Genomic DNA, 7500 nt, shown 5'->3' with positions numbered 1-7500 from the left:
TCAGTGGTCTGGTAAAACTAAGATATTGGTAGTACTGAACTTTTACCTTGCGAACTGTAGCCTACCATAAGCTACAAATCAGTCTACTGATTTTTGTAATAAGAGTTCAAAATTGGGTCGTACTAATTCCTATACAAAAACACTCGCAATAATAGATGTAGCCTATATGAACACAGGGTAACTTGCAACACCCATCAAGATAAAGCAATGTTGGTTGCATTTGACACCAGAGGTTTAGTAATCGACACATATACTAAGTATCTCAATACACATTTCCTGTAATATATACATACCATAAATGTATCCTCATCTGAACGCTGGAATTTTCGATGACAACACTTTATGAAACGGAATATTCGGGGAAATAGCTCAAAGATTACGAATAACAATGGTCTTGCAAATGAACCGTGCATTGTTGCTGTTATGGTAACTGCACTGTGTAATCATGTGCAATTTAAATTGAAATCTGCAATGCGCATGACCTTTCGATTACACTTACGTACGATTTACTCTACACCTGTCTTCTAATCAGTGAAAAGAATACCTTGGTATGGAAGAGATAAGCAATATATTAATATTTATAATCGATAACGCCGTCAGTTGCTCATCAAACCCTTTATTCATTGAAGTTTGGTACCACTACCTACACTAGAGAAAGAAGAGGAAGTGTTACCTAGAGTTTTACCAACGCTGAAGTTTCACGAGTTTTGTTTTACTTTTAGCCCACAATTAAGGTGTTTGGTAAGTAATGATATTATGTATGGTTACAATCATTCCTCAAAATCAGAAGATTGTGGTATTTGTATGGGGTTTAAGCCCAATAATATGGTCGAAATTAATTAACCACGGAGGTAGCAAGTTTGCAACTATGATCTAGTGTTTAAACGTCTAGTCCAATGATAAGCGCTTGTGATTTGTGAACGCTTTCAGTAACTAAAATGATGTCATTATATTCTGCACCTTACGTATCTAAATTTCTTATTTATATAATGAATTCTGGAGTGGTACTCTACCTCTCTTCCGGGTGTATATGCAGTCAAAAATACTACGATTGCTTACTATTGCCAACACCACCTGTTTTGCATACTACAGTGCTTGCACGTCACTGAATAGTTTTTACTTTGTTTTTTAGAGTTTGTAAATTTGTTTTACCGTGCATGAATGTACGAGAATAATGTGCTTACGATTATAGAAGGGGTTTCGAATAAGATCATGCGATCGGGTAGTCATGATTACAATTTGCACCATATAAACAATGACTATGACAGATATAGGTCTAGTTTTCGTTTAACAATCTACAGTGCAATGGCGTAATCTATCTCGGTTGGTCAACACCAGTTCTTTAACTTAATCTAACACTTGAACTAAAAATAGCTAAATCAGTATATGAAATTCAAACAATCAGAACTACCGGCAATGCTCTGCAACGGTGTATGTATCCTGTAATCGCTGAATCGAGGATGAGCCAACACTTCACGCCAAAGGAAACGGGTTTTTATCACTATAAGCACACCTTGGCGTATTGTTTTATAGTCTTCTGAAATATATAAAAGACAGATTCTCTTCCTTTTCCTTATATGGTTCTATGGCCAGGACTTCCATCCTGAGGTAGTTCTGTTTTGATTAACCCTTAAACGCCGGAGCGGTAAATAAAAAAATGACTCCCGTATGCCGGAGGGGTTTGAGAGTGAGCGCGTAAGCGGAAAAAATATTTTTTTCAAAAAATCACAGCGCGCTTAGTTTTCAAGATTAAGAGTTCATTTTTGGCTCCTTTTTTTGTCATTGCTTGAAGTTTAGTATGCACCCATCAGAAATGAAAAAATTATCATTATCATATATAAATAATGCGATATATGATAGCGCAAAAACGAAATTTCATATATAATTGTATTCAAATCGCGCTGTGCGCAAAACGGTTGAAGGTAACAAGTTACTTTTTTTTCGTTGTAATGTGCACTAAATTGCGATCATTTTGATATATAACACATTGTAAAACGATAAAAGCAACACTGAGAAAATATTATCACAAAATAATGCATAAATTCGTAACGCGCTTACGTAAACACATATTTTTTTTCAAAAATTCACCAATAAATCTAAATATTGTCCTAGAGACTTCCAATATGTTTCAGAATGAAGACAAATGATTGAATATTACTATACTGTAAGAATATTAGCTTACAAATGCAGTTTTCGACCATATCTGACGAGCTAAAGTTGACCGAAATGTCGAATTTTTTATATATATATTTTTTATATGCAATTATTTCGGAATTAAGAAAAGCTACAACTTTCAAATATCATTTTTCGTTTTATTCTACATGCAATTGCGCACATTTTCATATATAAAAACTCTATGAAATGCCTAATATGAAACGGAGCAAATATTCCGAGAATGGGACTTACGCATTTCGGAGATTTGTGGCGGAGAATCCGCGCGCGGAGGGAGGGAAAGTTTTTTTTTTTAAAAATCACCATAAATTTAAATATTGTGCTTAGAGACTTCGAATTTGTTTCACGATGAAGATAAATGACTGAATATTACTAGACTGTAAGAGTTTTATCTTACAATTGCGTTTTTTGACCATTTCGGTAGAGTCAAATTTGACCGAACGTGGTTTTTTTTCTATTTATCGTGAGTTTATATGCAAATATTTCGAAAATGAGAATAGCTACAACCTTCAACTCTTTATTGTTGTATTATACATGAAATTGCGCACATTTTCATATATAAAACGTTATGTAACGGCTAATTTAAAATGGTGCAAACATTTACCACAATCGCACGTATGATTTTTTCGGAAGAGTTACCGCGCGGACGTAAAGAAAATGTTTTTTTTTTTTCATAAATTCACCATAAATCGAAATATTGTGCTAGAGACTTCCAATTTGTTGCAAAATGAAGGTAAATGCTTGAATATTACTAGAATATAGGCGTTTTAGCTTACAATTGCGTTTTTCGACCATTTCGGTAGAGTCAAAATTGACGAAGGTTGAAAATTTGTCACTTATCATTTTTTATATGAAAATATTTCAAAATTGATAAAAAGCTACAACCATGGGTTGTTTTTAGTTGTATTGTGCATGAAATTGCGCACATTTTCATATATAAAAACTTTATGTAACGGCTAATTTAAAATGGTGCAAAACATTACCACAATCGCATGTATGATTATTTTCGGAAGAGTTACCGCGCGGACGTAAGGAAAAAGTTTTTTCATAAATTCACCATAAATCGAAATATTGTGCTAGACACTTCCAATTAGTTGCAAAATTAAGTTAAATGATTGAATATTACTAAAATATAAGAGTTTTAGCTTACAATTGCGTTTTTCGACCATTTCGGTAGTGTCAAAAGTTGACCGAAGGTTGAAAATTTTGGCACTTATCGTTATTTATATGAAAATATCTTAAAACTGAATAAAAGCTACAATCATGAGTATTTTTTTTGTTGTATTCTACATAAAAATGCGCACATTTTCATATATAATACTCTATGTAACGGCTTAATTTAAAAAATGTACAAAAATTATGTCAAAGTGACGAAATAATTTCAGAGATGTGTCACAGATACTTTTTAGTGCGGCAAGAAAGAAATTCGCGCTTGCGCGCCTGCGTAACGATTGTAAACAAACAACACCTTGATCCGTGAACTCCCAGCATCCCCCAAGGCGCGTGATTCAAGAGTTTTCGGCTGGTAGGCCTAAAAGTATTTTTCCGCGAATTTTTAAAAAAAACTTTTGTATGTCGACGTAAAATACGTCCAGTCGGCACCCGAGAGACAAAAAATGTCGACGTAAAATACGTCCAGTCGCGTTTAAGGGTTAAGAGATAGCGAGAATGTTTAAGGCAGGACTCGTCGTAGGCCATGGTGCATTTCTTAACCCTACACACACACACACACACACACACACACACACACACACATATATATATATATAATAATATATATACATATATATATATATAGATATAATATAATATAGATATATAATATATAAGTGTGTGTGTGTGTGTGTGTGCGTGTATATATATATATATATATATATATATATATATATATATATATATATATATATATATATATATATATGTGTGTGTGTGTGTGTGTGTGTATTTGTATATATCCCGAGCACACACTGGGATAATGAAGAAAAATAACATCCAACCAAATATGTATATATTGCTGACATAAAGGGTCAGATGGCAGTTAGTTATTATTGATATCATATGGAAAATTACGTAAGCTCTACATGGAGATGCGGTAACTATACTCTGTTTTTTTGTTTTTTTGTTTTTTCCATCTGCCCACCAGCCTGCGGTGTTTGCGTATGGTAGGTAACACTGCGTCCCGGGCTTTAGATAAGTTCGCTATGTGTAAGTTTTAGGTAAATAAAAGGATATCAGGATGTACATTTGCAACTGAAAAGTGTTTTAATAATGTACTGTATGTGAATTACACCGTTAATATTCGAAATAGAATATTGTTATTATTGTTGAATGTAAGCTGAATGTAACTAACTGAAGTCCGGGACGCAGTGTTACCATACGCAGACACCATAGGTGGGTGAACAGATGGAAAAAAAACCGAGTATAGCAAGGGATACAAACATTTTCATTCTCTTCTCAAAGAGGTACTACACTGTATTGCCTCACCTTGTGATGACAACATATTTAAGAATGATGAGATTCTTCAGAAGAGGTGCAGTTCACATTCTGCTGCCTCTTCAGCAGGCTTGGAAGAAGAGAACATCGTCTGTTGCGTTGTCGTCAGAAAATGACAATGGTAAACAAGACGGGAAGTTGGAAGACCGTTCATTTGTCCGTTTTTCATCAAGGAAAAGAAAGGAGGCCATTCTTTAACAGGGATATGAATCCATCCCACGCTCTTGTCCATTTATTTCTTCCAGAGGTATTCAAGAATGAGGCTAAATGAACACCGTGCTCGAAATTCTCGTCAGTTGCAGCGGGGATGAGCGTAAACAGGAAGTAACTCATTTTGTGAAAGCCCAATGTTGTTCGAATAATGCAGAAACAAGGTTAGTAGTAATTATTAGTGATGATGATTACGTTGTTCATGTATATACCTAGGGAATTATACAGGATATACTTGAATTAAATATTGTTGACATAGCCCTTATAAATTATTTTTTCCTATCGGTTATTACCCAGGTACCTAATGGTAAGAATAGGTTTCTGGTTTCGACAATTACCTAGGCTAGTTCGATTAGTGAGGCTGCTGATTTATGGAAGCTTGTAAGTTATAAAAGGAGTCTCTCTCTCTCTCTCTCTCTCTCTCTCTCTCTCTCTCTCTCTCTCTCTCTCTCTCTCTCTCTTATAAATACATACTTAAGAATGACAAATTATCAGCTTTCATATAAAAAAGTTCATGCGTAAATGTCCATCCTCTTACAGGAAAGCAATCGGCTAGCTGAAATGGTAGATCCTTATAACTATTCCTCGGCGTATGATATTCAAGTACGGCACTCTATAACTGTAACATTACTGGTTAGTGTTCTGTTCTTACTGTTGCATTGAAATTCAAGCTCCTCTGTAGGGTCTGCAATCAGACTGATGTCATCAGCTTATAACTCACATCAAATGGGTTCCTCCCTTATATCTTCACTCATCACATGCAGCAAAATATTGAAAAGGAAGGGGCTCAGGTTTGAACCCTGGTGTAGCCCTACCTTGCCTGTCATGATTGCAATACTTTCTAGGATAGTTGTTACATCGTACATTTCACTGATTACCATCACATATTTCACTGGTGCCTCCTGCTCCTTCAGACATATTCACAGTAACTGTTCTTCTGTAGGTATCCTTGTCTTATGCCTTTTCTAGGTCCATAAAGACCAAATGAATCGTCAACCACAACTCCCCCTTTCCAGTGTTTCTATACTTTTTTACTTGGAGTAAAGACAGCATTCCATTAATTGTAGAAATCTCTCATAAAGTCTAGCTGCTATCCTCCAGTCTCGAACTTGTAAATATCATTTAATATTAGTAACCTCATGTTTAGACAGAATATAAGGTTTTTGTTTTATATGAAATCAGCGTTTACATGGTTTCTTGCAGACAAAATTTAAATGAGAGTTGAAAAAGAGAGCTACCAGAAACAAACATGGTATGTAGATGATACTCATAGCCTATAACATTCTTTTCTTGTTGGAATGATATAATAATTCTATAAATATTTACTTGAAATTACTATAATGTATTTATAGTTTTAATTTTGCCATTCTTTTTCAACATTTGAAGTTTTATTTATGAATAGAACTTGGTGTTAGTTTGAGTGTGTTATGGTATATGGTTGAACATTAAAAAAATGGCTCAGTAGTGATTTATTTTGTTCTGACTAGTTGTGTATGGGCAGATATACATTATATCTTTGATATGGTAACTAGGAGTAGGCAACTATGTAGTTTAAATATGTAATCTTCAAAAGTGTTATTGGTGGGAGTTATACATACATGATTATATAAATAATTTTATGACTCGTTTATATGCCCTGAGAAATGAAAAATTTAATATGTTGTTTGTACAGAAATACAAACCATCACCTCATATAGAAAAATTATATACTTACATACTCACAATGGCTAGACAATTTTCACTAGACACCTCTAACCTATGTGCATACCTAGTATATCAAGAAACTAAGGAAAGAAATTACTTTTATGATTTGGTAAGGAGCCAAAGCAGGGCGGCACCCTAGGGTAGGTCGGGATGCATCTATGTTTTTAACTCTATAATTTATGTCACTCTGGTTCAGGGTAAGTTGTGAAGGGTGTCTAGGTAAGCTGAAGCACCTCATATTGTGTGTCACACATTAGGTTAGGTTAGGCTAGGCTAGGCTATGCTAGGCTATATTCCGGAATTACCCGAGGCACCTGATGATACTTTGTAACTTATGTTGTGAGTGTTGCACTTACGATGCGCACATATACTAGTAATTTTTCCATTCTTGTATATTGATGTGTATAGTTTTTTACCAATCGTGTAGGTGCAACTCACTTGTATTTAGTTTCTTTCACCCAAATAACCCAGGTTTACCCAGAAGCTTCACACCCCAGAATTGTTAAATTTATTGCATATGGGGAGCAAACATAAGCGGTTTGCGCCAACAGTATATATCAGAAATATCTAAAACATGAGATGTGCTGTCAGTTAAAAAAAGTCAAGTATTTTGCTGGAATTGCCTCATTGTCACCAGTAATGTGAAAAGTTGTACTAGATTAAAACCAGTGCAAAGCCATGCAAATTTGAACCAAACGTAACCTGAAAGGTAGGCTAGGCTCACTTAAGCTGTTTTGATGTCCCTCTTTGCTGGTTAGGTTAACCATAATGCATACATTAAACGTAATTGTTAACATTAATGTTCTTAAGTTAATGGTATGTTGCCCTTATAAGGTCCTGGATAATCTCAAAAGTCAAGCCATTCCAATGTTGTGATAGTTAGGCTAGTTGTTAAGACTAGTCTTAATTATGGTTTCTCTT

The 7500-nt window shown here is 34.7% G+C and overlaps 1 long non-coding RNA gene across 1 annotated transcript in view; it reads right to left on the bottom strand.

Moving 5' to 3' along the window:
* The window catches only part of LOC135213424 (uncharacterized), an 86374-nt gene extending 85948 nt beyond the window's left edge, over positions 1 to 426 (bottom strand). Inside the window, exon 1 of the long non-coding RNA XR_010314117.1 lies at positions 294 to 426. This is a non-coding gene — a long non-coding RNA (uncharacterized LOC135213424). The remainder of the gene's footprint in view (positions 1 to 293) is intronic.
* Between the last annotated feature and the right edge of the window lie 7074 nt (positions 427 to 7500).

Source organism: Macrobrachium nipponense, chromosome 42, assembly GCF_015104395.2.
Source record: "Macrobrachium nipponense isolate FS-2020 chromosome 42, ASM1510439v2, whole genome shotgun sequence".
NCBI lineage: Eukaryota > Metazoa > Arthropoda > Malacostraca > Decapoda > Palaemonidae > Macrobrachium > Macrobrachium nipponense.
This window is presented reverse-complemented; position numbering and strand designations above follow the sequence as displayed.